Here is a 20,688-nt window from a genome sequence, read left to right as displayed (position 1 = left end):
TCAATCACTGTTAGACACTTTATATGAATTTCCCTCAAATAGATATTATTGTCATCTCCATTTTGTATATTTAAAAAAATCCCTGAGAGTGAGCAGGTAATGGCTTGAAAGTAGTTCAAATGGCTTGAAAGTAGTAGGTCTAGGAATTGAATCACAGTTGCCCTGGTTCTCTGTTTTTGTGTATGTAAAACAATATTGTTGAAACATTACATGAAAAATAGTGTTTGTTTTTATATTTTAATTATTGTCAGCTATTAAAATTCAGAGAACCACCAGATTGAAATAACTATAGCTTTTTTTTTTACTTTAACCATCAAAACAATTTTTGTATATTTATGTGTACAAAGATTTATAAGATGTAAAAGGTGGCTGTAGGCTGAGAACATAGGACAATATTTTTTATCTTCAAATACAGTTATAACCGTTGTTCAGTTTTAAGTACTAAATAATCCCTTATCTTAAAAAAAAGACTCTCCATATTCAAGGACACAAAATTATTATGTCCAAATTGTCTACAATTTTAGATTGATGCCCTGTCATTATATTGTTGGCTTAGTTTATAATCAGTTGCATGAGTTAGTAAGTGTGACAGCTGCTTGATTTGGTGTAGGGGAAAAAAGAGCGCTCTGATAAAAGTATACTAGTAAGAAAAAAATCAAGTAGTATAGTAAAGTTTTCACATCAAAAGGATATAAGGAACATAAGTACTTTAATGACTTAAATAGACACATTACCCATGCATTAGGAAAACCTTTATTTATAACTTTTTAAAAATAATGAAAGCAGATGAATCAAAAAGCTGTAGTAAGAGCCCAGAGGGAAAATATTCCATTTGCCACCTTGTTACTAAATTTGTGTGAATTCTCCAGAATGTGAGATAATGTACTTAAATGGTGGTTTGTACACATATTTTAAACACTTTATTGTATTAATATTTTTAATTGGCAATTTTTTATGGTATCAGAAAGGAGAAAAGGAACTTTGTTAATAATTTTTTATTTGACCACCATTAATTTTATCAATTCTATTTTATTAGGGAAAATAATTGCTAACATTTATTGAGTGTTTCCCTTAGGCCATTGCTTTACATGGATGAAATCATTTAACATTCACAACGACTTTATGAAGAAGATGTTATGATTAAGTCATTATATAATGAGGAAACTAAGGAACAGAGAGCCTAGGGAACTTTCCCATATTCATATATTTAGTAAATTGAGGAGTTGAAATCTGAATCTTGTCTACTTGTTTCCTGAGCCACATATGATAACATCTACATTAAACTGAAACATATCTATCTCCATCCATCATCCAGGGCTGATGGACGCTTGCTTTGGAGAAGCATATTTAAGTAATACAAGGAAAATTCTATTTTAAACAATAAGCATAATATTTGTATTAGCACTGCTTTTATCACATTCTAAGATATATACCACCAATAAAGTATTTTTCTCTACTTTGAAAGAATTCTACTTAATTCTAATAAATGAAAGGTTCTTCAGGGTTGGTATATTTTGCAGTTCTTATCTGTCCAGAAGCTGATTTTTTTTTAATAAACTCCAGTACACCTCAATCTGTTTGTCAAAGTTAACTTCTGGAAGTAGGAATGTAATGGGTGACAAAAGTAAAGAACTTTACATGAGAATTTTTTATTTTGTACCTTTTACTTTTTTGTAGTAACCATTTTGACTTTTGTAGTTAAAGAAAAGGTAAAAATTCCAGGTAGAGCCGACATGAGAGTACCACAGATGACAGTTTTATTTCACGGATGAGAAAGCCAATGCTCCGGGGAGGTTAGTAAAATGATCAGGACCATCTAACCCCAAAGTCCATGCTGTTCCTATTAAACTTGAGGTATCAAAACCATAAAAGTAAGCAAACAATGTAGGCTTAGAAATGCAGCCTTGGACTCCACTGGCTGCATCACTTGTATCAATTCCACCAGAATTCCTGACATAAGTTTTTACAAGGCAGGATCTCTGTCATATTTACCTCCATCCTCACACAAGATACGGCCTACAGCTAGAATTCAGTAACTACTGACCTTGACTGAATTAAACAGAGAATTTTTATTTATCTTCAAGGTGGCACACAGTTCTTCTCCTGGACATGTATTTGGAGATCTCTTTGCTCCATCTCACAGTCTCAGGTCAGGAATCGGATTTTTCCTTACAAAAGAAAGAGAGCAATCAATACTCTGTTTTGTAACACTCAGTTAAACAAGGAATTCTAATAAACACCCAGAAAAGCACTTTCAAAATTGGTGGAAAGGAGCAGTGACCCTTTTGTTCTCCTGTGGCATCAGAGATTCTCCACAGGAATTTCCAAAGGTGTCAGATGTCTCAGAGCATTATTTCTTCTGCTTGCTTTTCTCTCCCCCCGCATCTCCTTTAGCTCTCCATTTATCTCCATCGCTTATCTGTGAGGCACAATGTGAGTAGAAAAATTTTAATAAAGGCATAAGAATTACCATGAGGCATAAAATACTCTAGTTCCCTTTCCTTATACTCATATCCGAGCATTGACAGTAACAGAAAGTGTCTCAGGCTTAAGGCATATGGCATATTAATTCTCTCAGTGTAACTGAACATCAGAACAGTGTTTCATTCTTAAATAATTGCATATGAGAGAAAAGAAAATGCAATTCAAACAAACAGAATTCACAATCTGTTAATAATGATCTTCAAGAAATACTTTAGCAGCCATGGCAATTCCCACCCTAAAACTAACTTGAAAACCCAGTGGTTTCATACATTGTGTAAGAAAATTTAAATTGTATCATTTTTAAAACTGCCTAAGCATCACACTTTTCCTATAATTACCTTCCTCTTTCAATATCCATTATCTTTGTATGCCTAGGGTTTATTCTTAAAAAGTCAAACTTGTAGCCATAAAAATAGAAATGTATTTTTAGTAACTGTTGCCATTATACTAAACATATATTGGGATCTATAAGACTTCACAAATTCAGGACTCTTTCTCAATACCAAATGCCTTGAATTTCCTACACTTGAGCAATGGAATAATTTTGCATTGCTTTTCTAATTAAAGTGCAGAAAGTTAATAGCTTTAGACATCTCTGCAAAATGAGTAAATGTGTACCCCTGTCTTGACATTTCCTCCAGCATTGATTTGAAAACACTAAATGTATTTTATTTTGTGGAACCAGAGACAAAAATCCACCTGGTAATTGTTTTCCATTGATATTCCCTCAGTGAGTTTGCATTTGTAGGATAAGAATTGGCATTTATAATTCAGAGCCAGTCAAATTATAGAATTTGTAAACTGAAGCTCTTTATTTTTATTAGGATAACCTCACAAAGTGATTGGATGGCTTTGTACATCGTAGTCACTTATCTCTTATTTTCAAAATTGATTAAAGAGCTAGCAACAGCTTTGCCTATATAACAGAGAAGGAGAAATATCTCGATCAATTCACTTAAAACATGTTTCTTAGAAGACTTATTTTGATACTGTAGGACCAGAGCCTCACTATGAAATCAAGTTTACATTAAATATTTTAACAGAGGACAGTCTTCAGGTAAGAGTTCAGTTCTGGTCAGCAGGAGGGCCCCGCAGATTTGTGGTGAACTTAGGAACTTTTGACTTCACATAGATGTGGAAAACATGAATAATGCCCTTACTATATTGATTATATGCCAGGAGGAAAAAAGTCAGGGTAGTGCATCTGTAGGAATGAGATGAAGCTGTGGCATAGGTCAAACTGTGGATAAATGAAATATCAGTTCAGCAGTAATATGCCCTCCTTTCCCAAGTTTTGGAGTACAGACCAGTCCTGTGGGATTCTGAAACTAGGGAGGTGAACACTGTATCCATGCCTCATCACTTTCTATAGATTATAATTGATGTATAGATAAAACCAAGTTAAAAGGAACATGATGATCATTTACCGTTAATGAAAAGAGAAGTGATAAAAGGCCAGGAAGGAATGGTATATGGAAGTTGGCCAGGGAAAATTACCATAAATTTTGCTTTGATATTCTGGTCGTGGATAGTGTGCAATGGTTGGGATCCTCTCTTTTTCTTTTCCTTTCTATGTGAGTCCAATAGGATGGGCTCTAAAAGATAGGACTGGAATAATTACTCCATTTAATAAATGAACATAAATTGTATAGCGTGCAGGATTCTATAGTGAGAATTGATGGACTCTCTCTCAAGAAGTTTTATCCACTCCATTGACTGTGATGTCTACATATATAGTTGGTAATCCTCAATCTTAATCTTCAACCTTGACACTTTATTCTGAGATTAGACTCTCAACACACTCGAAAGAAAGTGTATTAACTTTCCATCTTTTCTTTCTCTTGTCCTTCTATCTCCCATATTGGCATCAACACATATTTGTTCTTCTAAGCTAGGAGAATCAATTGTTTTTCACTTTGTGCTATTATACCCCTTGATCCTTCAAGTGATTGGAACAAAGGCATATTTGTAATAAGTCTCTGACTTCTCCTTTTCTTCTTGGTTGCTGTTGCTACACTCTGTATTCTCATTGTCTTTATCACAGAGCATTGCAGTTATCTCCAAACCATGGAAGAATTAAAGAGCCAACAATAAGGATAATGGGACTGTCTCTCATAAAAGGAAGTATTTTGGGTTTTATAGAAGTATAATTAACATACAGTATTATATTAGTTTCAGGTGTACAGTATGATTCAACAATTCTATACATTCTCAGTTCTCAAGATAAGTGTATTTTAATATCCTTTATCTGTTTCACCCATCCTTTATCTGTTTCACCCATCCCTCTACCCATCTCCCCTCTAGCACCACCAGTTATATGTATTTAAGAGTCAGGCTTTTTTTTTTTTTTCTTTATTGGTCATGTGTTGTTTCTTAAATTCCACATGAGTGAAATCATATGGCATTTGTCTTTCTCTGACTTATTTCACTTAGCATTATATCCTGTAGGTCCATCCATGTTGTTACAAATGGCAAGATATTCTTTTTTATGGATGAGTAATATTCCACACACCGGTCTTCTTTATCTTTTCATTTATCAATGGACATTTGTGTTGTTTCCATATCTTGGCTGTTTAGTAAAGTTATAATAAACATAGGGATGCACATATCTTTTCAAAATTAGTGTTTTCATTTTCTTTAAGTAAAGACCCAGTAGTGGAATTACTAGATCATATGATAATTCTATTTTTAATTCTTTTTCTTTAGAACAGTAAATCTTTGTTCAGGGTGGAGAGAGGAAAGACTTAAGGCAAGGAGATGAACAATAACTGGTTTGACCTGTCAAAGAAACCCCTTTATAACTTGAAATTCTATTAGGTCAATCAATGGAAGTGTTTTTTGTTTGTCTGTTTAATTTGATGTTACTCTGAATGATTTTATGTCTTGTGACTTCAATTTAAGGTTATTTAAAATAGAGGATATTTCAGATTTTGATCACTGTTTACACCAAGGTCTCTTGGAGGACATAGAGCCATCTTTCTTGGCATGAGTGGACACGGGGCTGATAAGGACATTCCCCAGTTTATAATAACAAAACAGTGATTATGGGAGTTAAATACTTTGAGGGCTCTCTGTGCTATCAGACACTCTGCTAAGGTGCTTCATGCAGACTATCACAGTCTATCCCCCCCAGTAACCATCTGAGGTGGGCAGTATTATTATTCTCATTTTACAGAAAAAGAAATTGATTTTCAGAGAAAATAATTAGATTATCCAAGGTCTCACAACTGGTAAATTTTAAAGATCCAGCTTTCATGCAGGCTGATTCCAAAGATATCTTCAAAAGGTACAGTGGACAGCAACCATGGAATCATCTGCCTGAGTTCTAATTCTTCAGAATCTATAAGACTGGGGCTAATTTATTAAGCTCTTCATACACTGGTTTTCTCATCTATAACACGAGGTTAATAATATGTCCCTTATAGGGTTGGTATGAAGTTTAAATAAATTAACATACATTTTGTATCAAAAAGAAAGCCTAGCAAAAGTGGTATACACATTAAGTTGTTTTTTGTTGTTGTTTTTTACAGTCTTTTCCCATCTATCCCATATTTGTAAGTTGGAAATTGAGTAGATTTGGATACATTTAGCTTTTAGAACCTTTGTCCACTATTTGCCTGAATCAGGGAAGCAGGCATAGTACTGGGGTAAAGGAATTGACCCTGTTATTTCTCAGGTTAGTTTAAGTTGTTTAAAAATAATCACAAGATTATAAAAGTTATTATTTGTGGTTCACTGATTTAAAGATGCCCTTTCAATGGACAGAATTCTCAGGGCAGGAACGGGAGCTCAAGACTAGAAAAACTGCCCTTAAGAAATCTGACATCGATAATTATTATCACAGTGCCTCTGGGTGATCACATGCATTCTAAGTGCATATAGGAAGACTAGAGATTTTGACTTCTTTTGATCAAATGTGTGACATATAATCACATGGTTTTTTTTAATTTAATTTTATTTTTTCAGTGTTCCAAGTTTCATTGTTTATACCACACCCAGTGCTCCATGCAATATGTGCCCTTCTTAATATCCACCACCAGGCTCACCTAACCCTCCACCCCGCTTCCCCTCCAAAACCCTCAGTTTGTTTCTCAGAGTCCACAATCTCTCATCATCTCCCCCTCTGATTTCCCCCAGTTCACTTTTCCTTTCTTTCTCCCAATGTCCTCCATGTAATTCCTTATGCCTCACAGGTAAGTGAAACCATATGATAATTGACTTTCTCTGCTTGACTTATTTCACTCAACATAATCTCTTCCAGTCCCGCCCATGTTGATATAAAGTTGGGTATTCATCCTTTCTGATGGAGGCATAATACTCCATTGTATATATGGACCATAGCTTCTTTATCCATTTGTCTGTTGAAGGGCAACTTGACTCTTTCCACAGTTGGGCGATTGTAGCCATTGCTGCTATGAACATTGGGGTATATATGGCCCTTCTTTTCACTACATCTGTATCTTTAGGGTAAATCAAAACCACATTGAGATACCACCTTACACCAGTTAGAATGCCCAAAATTAACAAGACAGTAATCACGTGATCTAAAGCACAATGAGTATCATATCCAAAATCACAGCAAAGAAAAATTGACATATTTATTAATTAGAGTTCTATCCAATGTAATAGATCATATGCTCACTGAAACACAGCCTTCGTATTGTTTCTAGTTTGGGCATGTGAATGTTTTACTTTCTCTATCCAAATTAAAATTTTCTTAGTTTCTTTTTTTAAATATAAAAAGGAAAACTTATACAGAATATGCACTTTTATTTCAGGTGATAATAAAGGAACATCTTTCACAAATAATTTAACTAGTTAAAGGAGGTAAAAACTAATCCTAATTAATGAATTGTCTCATTATTTTTTCCTGTGGTCTTTAGCTGTGACAATTAGAGAAGACCCAATAAAACAGTGAAAGGCAATCAAATTATCTCTGCTCATTTAATTTTTTGGAAATAGTTCATACATCTGCAAACTTTAGTATACAAAAGCCTTGCATTTATAGGATTGAATCATTTTAAATGGATGCTAAAAACACTTGACAGTGAAAAGAATGTCATCCTGGGAGCCAGGAGACCTGAATTTTCTTCCTCTATTAATTGCTCATGAATGTCATTTAGTCTCTCCAGACCTCATTTTCCTCATTAGGAAAATGGGCACAGTGCCTAGATAGCCCTTCCTTGGATTTCCTAACTAATTCTTTAAGTTTTAGCTTAAGTATTATATTTCTCATTCAAATCCTATTGTTAAACTTCTGATTTCATGTGTAATTTCCTTTGAGGTATTTAACATCAGTTCAGTTTAATTATGTAATTATTTATTTATTATTTATTCCACTAACAGACTGTAAGCTCCATATGAAGGTAAGAACTGTGTCCATCTTCTATAGCCTTATTGCACATAGTAGGCTTTCAACTAATATAAGGATTATAATCAAGGACAGTAAACCTAAATATCTTTAGTCTGAATGTATGACAACATAGAGCCTAAGAACTAGGTAAACTGGGGATTCTCTGCCCCATATAAAGTTATTAAAATTTTAAAAATGCTATTCATGCCAAACAAAATCCTCCTAGGGCCAAGATTTTCCGACTTCCAAGAGTAGGTGATTCAAACACCCAAGTGCCAATAAACAAAAAGAAAAGAAAACAGCCTATGAGATGAGTTCTATCAGACAAATCAGTAACATTTTTCTGTAACGTGTTTCTTATTGATCTCTGTTGGATAATCAGTTCTTTTTTTTCAGTAATATCAATTGCTCCTCCATGGACCCATTTTTGATGAACTTGACCTTATACTGCTACCTCTAAGTATTCTTATATCACCGTCAGTAACTATATATAAAGGGTCCCTAAGCTAAATAAGGTTAATAAAATAACCTAACTTTTAATTGGCTGTGGGATCTCTTTTAGTAATGAACTCTTATGCATTTAAACCTGCAGCTCTGTTTACAACTTGTTTTGCATGGGGCTTTTAAGATGTCTATCTCCTTTCAAAGTGAGATGCAGCTGTATGGATAAAAACTGTGTTTCTCGAAGAGGTGGAATTGTGCTTTTTATTTCTTCAGTTTCTTATTACAGACACATATACTCATTGTATTCTGTGGATACACAATAAGGATTATTGACCAAAATTGCAGTACTTTTAACCTTACTCTCACATGCCCTTCAATAAGAAAATTTAAATAACATGAAATGTAAAATAAAGCTATGAACAGAAAACTAAAACTGGAAAATAATTACCAAAAGAAAAAAAAGCTAGGCAAAAAGAAATTAGTCGTTCAATGCCCTTGACTGTGAAAACCCTTCATTTCTCATTCCAAGACTGGAGATGGCATATAAAAGTTTAAGTTTGAACCTGTACATATTCTTCTTCAAGCTAAAGATATTCTTTAAATACAACATTAGATTCCTTAGATAAAACTTTTGTTTCTGACATGCATAATTAAAATGATTATGGAAATAGAAGTACATTAACCTAGAATAAATGGTTTATCTTTTTTTTACCCTCTTGATCCAATCATAGAGAACTCAGTGTATCATTAGTATCTCTTCTCATGTTTATTAGAAAAAAGTATGAACCCATTACCAATTCTTGTCACTGAAAGAACACAAAAGAATATAATATATAGGTTACTCTTATGCTGCATTTAGGTTTTCTTTTTCTGTAATTTGTGTTATGATGAATATAATTGTCATTAATAAAAACCTTGCCACTTGCAAAAAAGATGTAGGGAATGTCTGCAGATCATCACCCAAAATAAATAAAATGCTTTTAGCGAGAGAGAATATCCTTAAAGATTAGAATTGAACATAAAATGAAATATCTAAATAAGACACAAATACCTAGTTTCAAAATGTATATTAAAAACTCTGAGGTTGAAATACTTTGTAAGCTATTTCTTATATTCTAATTCTAAATATAACTCTTAGACATAACAGAACTTTCAAGATTTACCTTAACATTTGAGAAAAATTTAGGTTTTTCTAAATATAGAAATAGAGTTTTATCTAAATGTAAATTTATTATAGAAATACACTAAGGAGAAAATAATGCCACAAATGCAAAATTCTTTTTCTCTGTCTTACACATTCAGTGGTAAATATTTACACTATAAATTTCATAATTTTTTCAGGAGGAGATTTCTAGCTAATAGTTTCTTGGACCTTAACCTATTGAACAATTAAATGCTAAGCAAAATTCTTTTAAAAAAGAGCTTTTAAAAATTATTTCTTAGAAACAATTCTGAATTCAAACCACTCTAAAAACTGAAGTCTAATAAAAAGCATTCCATATAATCCACACCATGAATTATTCCATAAGGTGTTAAAGAAACTATTCTATTTCTAATTGTGTTAAATGCATATCTTTAATTAAGTCTTCAGTGATTTTTTTTAAAGATTTTATTTATTTATTTGACAGACAGAGATCAAGTAGGCAGAGAGGCAGGCAAAGAGAGGAAGGGAAGCAGGCTCCCTGCTGACCAGAGAGCCTGATGCGGGGCTCGATTCCAGGTCCCTGGGATCATGACCAGAGCCAAAGGCAGAGGCTTTAACCCACTGAGCCACCCAGGCGCCCCATTCAGTGATTTTTTTTTTTTAGTTTTATATAAATTTAGTTAGCCAAGGTATAGTACATCATTGGTTTTTGATACAATGTTCAGTGATTTGTCGGTTCAGTATAACACCCAGTGCTCATCACATCATGTGCCCCCCCTTAATGCCCATCACCCAGTTCCCCCATCCACCCACCCACCTCCCTTTTCACAACCCTCCATTTGTTTACTGGAGTCAAGAATCTTGTATGGTTTATCTCCCTCCCTGATTTCTTCTCATTCAGTTCTTTCTCCCTAACCCTATTGTCCTCTGCACTATTCCTTATGTTTCACATATGAGTAGTTGTGATCTTTAAAATGAAATAAGTAAAATCAGCACACTGTTTTTATTGGGCCCCACAGTCTCTGAATTAGGAGTATCAGTTATTGGAGTCTGACGTTCCAAATATTTCTTTTCCATTGTAAAAGAACATTGCAAATATTTCAACATACCAAAAAAAAAAAAAGAATAAAAGCATCAATAGTATGATAATGCATAATTTCCAGCTTCATACATATTTAATTTTGTTATAAAATCATTGTTAATAATTTGACCATTGACATTTCTAAAATTTAGAAATATCCCATATTCAGCCATCTTTAAGTTGAAAATTATTTTTAGAAATAATTATGATTCAAACCACTCTATAAACTGAAGTCTAATAAAAAGCATTTCATACAACCCACACAACGAACTAGTCCATAAAGTGTTAAAGAAACTATTGAAACATTTTATATTATCTCATATTCAGCTCATTGTATTTTGACTTATTTCACTTAGCATAATATCTTCTTCTGGTTCCATCCATGTCATTGAAAATGATAGTTATTCATCCTTTTCTGATGGCTGAGTAATATTCCATGCAGAATTCTTTTTCTCTGTCTTACACATTCAGTGGTAAATATTTACACTATAAATTTCATAATTTTTCATATGAATGGCATCTTCTTTATCCATTCTTCTATTGAAGGACATCTCAGCTCCTTCCACAGTTTGGCTATGATTATAATATATTTGATAAACACCAAAGGGGATGACAAAAACAGAGAACATTGAAAAAAAGAAGAGCAGGGAAGAAAATGGACACTATTAAAAGAAGGAAGTTTTCATTATTATGAACTGAAACATTATTAGGAAAAAAAAAAGGTCTCTTCTAATCTTTCATTTATTTGCCATCCTACCTTAGTCATGTATCTGCTATACTCTTTTCTTTACTGGACAATGAGAATAATATTGCCAGTAATCTCATTGAAATGTTTCTATGTATCTTTCTATGTATGTTCCTTTCTGGAGTTGTGTTTCTCAGAGAAGAAATTATCTAAAATCAATTCTGGTGTCATTCTTGAATTAAGTCTAACAATAAATCTTATTCACAATTTTGTTAGTATAACTATGACTAGTGACTGTGTAACTTACAAGCAGGAAAAGTTTCTCCCTTGGGTCATAGCTTCTCATTCTGCATGTCTTTCTGCCCTAAGCTGTTCTCCATGAAGGCGATATATAAGCTCTCCCAAGCAGTGCTATAGTCGAGTTGTGTTGGTCCCCACTGAAAACCATGCTTTCCTTTCACTTGACTGTCATTAAATGATCCCAAGATAATTCACTCGAGGGGCAAATAACTATCAATATTAATTTTACTCTTCTAGATGATTCTGTATTTTAAAAGAGAATTTGTTTTAGCCACTGTGCTTTTTTTATTAAAATTTGAAACAGGTAGGCATTTATGAGATTATATATATATATATATATATGGAAAGGAGCCCTTCTGGAAATTTACAGATCATGTAACATATCTCAGCTAATCTCTGGACAAGTTCAGGCATGTTGGGCCAAATATCACTTCCATTTTAACAACTAAATCAAATTGCTTTCTCCTCCTTGCTTGCTGTTTCTCACCACTAGAAGCTAGAACATTCTTTTTGTCTTCAAATCATTTCTCCTATAAAGTTTTATTGCATGTTTATTTTTCAGTTCTAAATTATTTCAGCCACTTCTCAGATGAGACCATGTCTGTTTGTTCATTGTTGTATCTAATGCAATAGTTGAAGATAATAGGCGTTTAATAAATGCCTCTTAAATGAGGGGACAGTGCATAATTAGGTCTCAGTGATAAAGGAATTTTGGAGCTATATCAAAGATCCTTCCCTTGGTCAATAAAATTATGTTTTGATATGGGCAGAAGAAATAGCAGTTCAAGGGTTTGCAAAGGAAAGACACAAAGTTGAAGTCAATGGATATTGACATCCTGTGAGGTTAACAGAAGAAATAAACATCTAAAAATAAATAAGTAACCAGTATAAACAAAAAAAGTCAAAAATCCAGATTGATTCTCAACCATTCAGTGACTAATATTTTCTTCCTTGATGTAAATAAAAATTAGCCTTTGAAAACACTGGAGATAAGCACTAAAATGACATGTTAATAGTTGATTGTTTTAATTCAGACATCGCATGTACTCATCTTAGACATTTCCTGATAGATTACCTTTATTTTTTCCAGTGACTTGATTTTCTACTGCAGGTATTTTTTCCCCTCATGTCATTGCCAACTCACCTATTTCCATACACAAAGTAACTAGCCACTGTATGCCACTACATTTCCAATCTCACAGAATCCTAGGTGGTATTATTGCAATTCCTTTCTCTACCTCAGACACTGTGAAAGGCATTAGTTGTAAAGTATTGTTGAGTTGACAGGTCTGGAGTTGCTGCTGACATTGTAGAAAAAGACTTCCCAAAAGGTTAAAACCTACATTTTATCAAAGAAAACAGCAATGAAAGATTTGAACTATTGTGTCTTGAATTATGGCTGGCTGAGATAGTCTACTGAATCACTTAATCCTTTTAATACCCGCCTATTTTAGCTTTTATATAAGCATCTGCTCATACAAAGCCTGCATCAAACTCCAAATCCAGGAACTATTAGAACTGCTTGTAAGACTGATGGACTGTGCTGTGAGCTGTGAAAAGATTGAGAAAATGAGGGAATCCATATCACTGAAGCCCAGGAGGTGTAAGCACTTAGTTACCCAGACTCAGCCTTCTTGCTTCTAACTTATTGGATTTCTTCTAATACTAGACTGTTTCTAACACCTAAGAACAAAATGGTGTCAGGAAAGCAGATATGTTGATGTAATTATTTTTGTTAAGCTGCTAGGCCTATCGATTGAGACTATCATAGGAAAAATACTATAGTGGCTGTTGTGCCACATGACTTTGAAATCAATTATTGTTGAGTTCGCGTCTCATGTGACAAATCTAATGGAAAAAGATTGATCTGTTTAGTGCAAGGTAAGTACTTACTACTAAGATTTGATTTTGTTATGCTCGGAGTAGGATAAATGAGGAAGAATAGAGGCAAGTCATTCTGGTATTGCTTTCCCTCTCAAGCCTTGGGCAGCAATGAAACATACCAGCAGCTCCCTCCCACTCCCATTCCCAGCAAGGAAATGAGAAATGAGAGACGTAAAGGGGATTGAGCCAGTGAGATAAGAAATCTTTTTCCTACTAAATAGAAGGAGAAAATATAATCTAAAGAACAATGTAAAAAAGTCATCAATGCAAATTCAGTTTTTTTATTCATTAAAAAACTATGAAGCTCAGATTTTGAACATCTGATTCAATACACACACACACACACACAACTATATACCACATACACCAAACAAAGACCTCATTATCAATGCATCTTGCCAGTCTCCAAGGGATTATTACAGGGAATTCATTGAGAAGCTATGATTAAACACCCAGTACTTCATGCTTCCCTGTATATGGGTTTTTACAAATTTAGATCTAGGGATATGAAAACAGACATTAGCAGGTAAAGTCAGAAACTCATGTCTAGGTAAATAAATTCTGTGGATAATTTGTTTTAAAAGTAAAGGACTGTCAGTATAAAAATGTACCTCTCATGTCGTGTAATTTACACTCTCTGCCCTCCAAAGTGCCCTCAAAAGTTAGTACTTAGTGAATGTCATTTAAAATTTAGAAATACTACGATATATTTATGGAGCTGTGACTTGAATATTTTATTTTCCTTTCTTGCTATCTTTTAATCATTGACTATTATTGCCTTTCTATTCTGTGTTCCTATTAATGGTTCCCATGACACTCCACTGCTTAAATCTCCAGAACATTTAGAAAGAATATGAGTGATACACTTACCCTTTTTGGTTATCCCTGTATTCCACTGTAACAGGTTTTATGTAAGCAGGAATTTCTGTACTGTATTACCTTATCTAGAGAACAGTATGTCTCTCTGCTAAATTTTTCAGAGTTTTTTTGAAAGAACAATATTCAGGTATTGTGTAAGCATGATAAAAATGTGCACAACAGAATTGTGAGGAGTCTGCTACCCACCATGTTTTCTTCTAACTCACAGAGTAGTAAAAACTCTTGATTAGAAGAAGCTGAATAAAATATCAAGTATAAATGCTTACAAGTGCCCCCATCACTTATTTCTTCATGAATAAGCCAAGGAGACATTCCCTACCAATATATAAGAAAGGACATTAAGCCATACATGTAAAATGAAAATCTTGCCACTTTGAAAAGATTGTATACTGGATAATACAAATATAATTTGGATAGTCATTAGGAATCCATGAGCCATGAAAAGTCAAATAGCCACAAATGATACATTCTGAAATAAAAGTAGACATTGCTGTATAAGAAAAAATATGGAAACATTAGGTGAAAGTGAGTAGTGGTAACCAGTTAACCTAAGATGAATACAGGTTTACCTGCAAATGAAATGTGACAATGTCTGAGGCTTTCCTCTGGTGTTCCAGAAAAGATAAAAATGAAATAATCTTCCTTCAACTTAAGTGCCGCATACTCACAGTAGACTGGATAATAGAAGTGCTATTGAGACTTATTATTCTCAATAAAGGTAACGTCAAACTGGATGGACATTTAAGCATGAAAGTGATAAAGGAGATTTTTTTAAGTTTAAAGTTTTTTTTTCTAAATTTAAAATCTTTTTTTTTGAAAATTATTTTAAATTAAAAAAGTACTCCATATTCCAATGACAGCACAAAAAAAAGCAAATAATACTGGAAGGGTGATCTCTCTGAATTATGCTGTGTTCATATTTCAAAGTGTGTTGACTGGCGGTGCTCTGCATTTCTTTAGTCTGACCCTGACTTCTCAGAAAGAATAAAGACACAGTGCTTTCTCTTCCCATCTAATTGTTTGTATTTCCCAGTTATCCCCCTAAATCTGCAATGTATAAGTATTGATTGAACTAACCCACGACAAGTATCTTTTTAATGGGTGAAACATTTCTAGTATGAACAATACTACCTTAGTTAAGATACTTATCCTGTCTATAGTGAAGGAAATTCAAGAATTAAAGACCATTTATATGTGTATGTGTGTGAGAGAGAGACAGAGAAGAGAAAAATATGTCTGTGTATCCTGGGGAAATTTCTGCAAAGGTTTTCTGTTAGTGTGATAGCATTCACAATACTTGCAGCTTTCTGAGATTTTGGCCCAGACTGAAATGTAGATGATTAAAGTCGGCTCAGGTTTCCAGTGAAAACAGATTGTATTTCAATGCTAGGATAGACCTTTCTCTCTTTATATCTTTATAACTTTTGAGATCAAACAGAAGACTTACTTTCTCCCTACATTTGAATTAAAAAAAAAAAAACACCTCTAAGAACTATGATTCTCTTAAACCAGAATCTCATAATTCCCTTTAAAAACTGCCCAAGTGGACTCCGTAACATAGAGAGGGACGAGGGCTATGGATGAGACATCTGGAAAGGATACTTTGTGCTAGGAAGAGGGGCTTTCTGGGGTTTGTTATAGTAGTTCATCCCTGGAGGGTCTTAAAGAAAGATAGGCAATATTTATCTGGACTAGTTGGGGTGTAGTTTCTTTCAAGTATAAAAAGTGGCCCATAACTCAAGCTCTAGACCCAAAGAACTATTAACACAGCACAACACGATAATAATTATGATGATACCTTATACAATAGAGTGTTTGCAGTATTCAGAATGCTTTGTGGGGGGAAGGGGACTCTGATCTCTGCAAAATCTCTTGGTTCACCATTATCAACAGTATCCTAGTCACCCAAATTAGTACCCCTACATCATTATTGATGCTTCTCTCTCCCTGACTCTCCACGTTTTTAAAAATGTCTCCGGAATCCTTGACTCTCTTTCCATTCCTACTAGCATTGGCTTTGTTTAGCTCTAATCTCTCTCACGGGGAATTTTATTTAACTGATTTTGTGGACCCAAATCTCTACCTTTGTATGTATGCTTTACAGCCACCAAATCTAATATTCTAAAATGCGATTCTACTTTTCACCGTGGCCTAGCAAGTCATGGGTGTGGGGGACTCCTGACAGCTTGCAGGGAGCTCCACACTTTTCACTGGTCCAATCCAAGCCCCTCATAGTCTGGATTCAGTTTCTCTGTCCGCCCCCCCTTTTTTTTCTTTTTCAATATACCAGTCAATGAGCTCAGCATTGCTCGTGCAGTGGGACTGTCCCAATTAAGGTGAGCAAAGGAAAGACATTCAGACAGTTGCACAGTTATTGCTAACCAGATTAAGCTGGCAGAAGAGAGGCAGCTGGACTTGGCAGTGGGATGAAACAGGGAGCTATGGAGGAAATGCAACATAGATGTGGGCAAGAAGGGAGTAGTGTTCCTACTTAGGGTTAAGGTTTAGAATTAGTGCTTCTCAGTTATTCAACAGGTGGACTATGCCTGAGTTTAAGTGGAAGAAAACGCATACACAGTAATCAGCTTTATACACTTCCTGTGCTGATGAATATGATTTTTATTTTGAAGCACACATGCAGAGGGCACAATGATTTTTTCACTACATCAGTTCTCAAATTGTCTTAACCTGCATCTTGTTAGAACTTCAGCACAAGTTCTCAGACCAGGGATGTTGGAAGGTCAATGATGCAGACTTACTGAAAAAGAGCTAATTAAATTATATCAGCAAAGGTCAGGATTTAATTTATTTGAGCTGAAGACAGTGGTTAGACAGCCCAGTTACGGAAATTTGAGGACTGGGGGCAAATAGAGTCTTGCAAGATTTAAAGAAGACTGTACCCATCAATGTATAAGGACTGTGAAGGTTCTGGGAATGTAATGTACCTGCAAGATAACTGTTTAGCCAGTCACAGTTTTATGGATGCTGGCAAAGACAAGAAGACTCCTGGGTCACAGACAAAGGATTTCAATTCTCCCAATGATATCAATAGTGAACTTGTGCCAGTTTACTGAGCCCTAGCTCCCTCAGAACAACACAAAGAGGGCCAAGTGGCACCTGTTTACACAGTAGGTTGAGCTAAAAGAGAGAAGCCATGGGTTTAGGAAACCCAAAAACTATTTATGTGCAGTAAGCCCACCTGACCCTTCTTCTGGAGAAAGACACTGTTCTGCCTTCCAAGGCTATTTGTTATGCAATCATTATTGGAAAGACAGTTTGGAGCAAAGGCTGTCAGTGCCTTTGCTCACAAGATGTAAGGAAGTGTTACAGACCCACAGAGAATTGATTCCCAGCCATCAGCTGATTCAAACCGTTGTTTTATTGTTGAGGAAACTGAGGCTCTGGAAGGTTAAGTGATGCTTCAGGGACACACAATCAGTTGAAACAAGATTTTAAGTTAAACCTAGGTGCTTGAGTGTCAAAACAAGTGAATAGCAAATCCCACTATAGTACATCGAAATTTCCTCCAGTTTTTCCTATATAATTCCTGTGTCCCACATAATTCCTATAAATGCATAATAGACATATTTTAAAACTTTGAAAAGTAATGATGATTGATAGTCACTGCCCCCTTCTTGTTCCAGAATTATGGTGTTACTAATGCCATTGTCTTGACTATTTTGCAAGAGATGATTCAAATTGGGCTACTTCTTCCCCAGTAGGTTCAGAGATGTCCACAGATTTCTCCTCCAAAGAAGCACATAGTTATTTATACAGTGACCATTTGTGTCATGATGTTGGGAACAGTACATGGTGATATTACACCACACATGTGGATCCCTTAGAAGAAGAGCTTCGGGCACCAATGGTAGTGAATCTCTCCGGTGGTGAATGGTGAGCAGCCCTTAGAATCATGCAAAGAATGTAGTGATCTTTGGCAATTAGCTCAACATCTCAAAATCATACCCTTTACTTGTAAAAGGAACTTTCCATACCTCCTTGAGGTCTTGTTGTCAGACTTAAATAGAATGAATGTGGCATTGCTCTATTTACAAAAGTTTACCAGAAACTGTGTTCTCCTGAAAACTGTGAGCAGTTGGGTACTTCATAAAAGCTGTCTTTAATGACAATCACGAGGAAACAGTAAACTGATCAACATATCAGAGTTGACATAGGGCTTTTCATAAGATAAAATTTCTTATTGTGTGAAATTCAAAGAAAAAAATTAACACTATCAAAAAGTACAGAAAAAACAAAACCAAGGTCATAGCAAGACAATTTTTAAAAAGCTACATTTTTCACACCCAAACTCATTCTTATGGAAAACAACTGATTTCCAAAATAAACTTTTTTTTTAAGAATATAGGGCATGTTTTATTAACCTGTCACTAATTTGCAATTTTCTCAAAATGTTGAATTTATAATGACTTAAAGGTGTTTTCTTCCTTTCATTAAAATTGCTGTTTTCTATTTCTGCCATTTTTTAAAGATTATTTATTTATTTATTTGACAGACAGAGATCACAAGTAGGCAGAGAGGCAGGCAGAAAGATAGGAGGAAGCAGGCTCCCTGCTGAGCAGAGAGCCTGATGTGGGGCTCGGTCCCAGGACCCTGAGACCATGACCTGAGCCGAAGGCAGAGGCTTAACCCACTGAGCCACCCAGGCACCCCTATTTCTGCCATTTATATGATGTTTTTCCAATTCTGTTATTGTTCAGTTAGGCACTGTACAAATGGAGTGTTTTAAAAATTCATATTTGTATGAACCATGTTAAATATATTCAATGGTCGTGACTTACATTTAATTGATAAGTTAGCATAAAATTGGAAAACTTAGAAATTAGGGTCAAATTAAATCTATGACATTCTAAGAGTGTTATTAACATCATCCCTAAAGCCCAGATATTTCCTGTCATTTTCACTAATGATTCTTTTATTCTTCCAGTACCCGGGTTTTGGCCTCATCTGTGACTCTTTATCCCTTTCTGTCTTGCCCCTTATGTAACCCCTTATATAACCATATATGTATATCGAAAGAGTTTCTATCATGTTTGAGGCTACTGCTTCTTACCAATGTGATCTGGCCTCCATATCTCTAATCCAGACAGCTCATTTTCATTTTCTGCCTACTCTGATCCATTCTGTATGTCACTACCCCATCCTAAAGGGCATGTGTGGTCACAGTCAAACACCATAAAAGGATTCCTGTGATTTGCTAAACAAATCCATATGTGTTGGCATAAAATTCAAGGACTTCTATGTCCTGGTCTCAGTATACCTTTGCAATTCTTATTCTATCTTTTCTGTAATATAGCTTCATGCTTTTGTGCAACCTGACAACTTGACATTACCTGTACTTTCCCATCTCTGAGATGCTATTCTCATCACATGAAATGCTCCTCTACTTTATATCGAGCTGTCAAAATTCTACCAATACTTTAGGATCAGCCCAGAGTCCTATTTGAATCTTCAATTATGTTCTCTCATTTCCCTGAGACTTTTCATAACACTTTTGTATTGATCTTCTTGCAGTGAATCGCTTCTGCCTTTAATTATATTTACATGTGCTCTTGTAATAGTCTATCACCCAGTGATTAAAAAAAATGGAGTCTGGATTATTTTGATTTTCTATTGATTCATACCATGTATTATAGATACAAGAAGTTTCTTCATTAGCTTTTCAGGAGCATTTTTTTCTCTGAAATTAGTCTTCTCAAGTCTCATGTTAGATTACTCCTTTTCCTCACCTTTCTTTGTACATGTTTGCACACTGAAACTGCTCAGAAACCCATTCTATAACAGGTACTGCTTATCTACCCCAAGTGTCTAAAGAATACATCCTTACAAAGAAAGCATAATTGATATAAAATAACAGGATCATCTATGGGACACATTTCATAGGGCACCAAACTTCAAAGGGGTCACATTGAGGCAAAACTAAAAAAAAAAAAAAAAAAAATCACAAACAGTAAATGAGAAATTGTTCACAAGCAGTAGCACTAATGGTATCAGTAACAGAAGTTGATTTGTAGACTGTAAAACTCACTAAGGAAATTCAGAAACTGTCATCGAAAACGCACTATAGCTAGAAGGCACAGGTAAGTGTTCAGTGACAGAAAAATCATGGTCCAAGTCTTGAGGGAAGTTGACAGACTGGACACCTCAGCCTACTACTGGTTCCTCACAGTTCATCATGTGTGTGCACGAGATTGTGTTAAAGTCACCCCTGAACATCCAAAATACTAACTTAAGTCTGCACATTGATTACAAGTAATTGATAGCTGTCACCAATGGTAGATTTGGTTGTAATTTCCCATCTCAGCTTCCTAGGACTTAGAAAAAAGCCACAGCCATGAATAACAAGGAAATCTGATCTGGTTCTTATTAAGGTTTTCTTCCTTTGTTTTGGATATGTGTGATGTGCTGATCCTATT

Source organism: Lontra canadensis, unplaced genomic scaffold (assembly GCF_010015895.1).
Source record: "Lontra canadensis isolate GAN:19392208 unplaced genomic scaffold, GSC_riverotter_1.0 scaffold51, whole genome shotgun sequence".
Lineage (NCBI taxonomy): Eukaryota > Metazoa > Chordata > Mammalia > Carnivora > Mustelidae > Lontra > Lontra canadensis.
The sequence above is the reverse complement of the archived record's forward strand: the minus strand, read 5'-3'. Positions refer to the sequence as shown.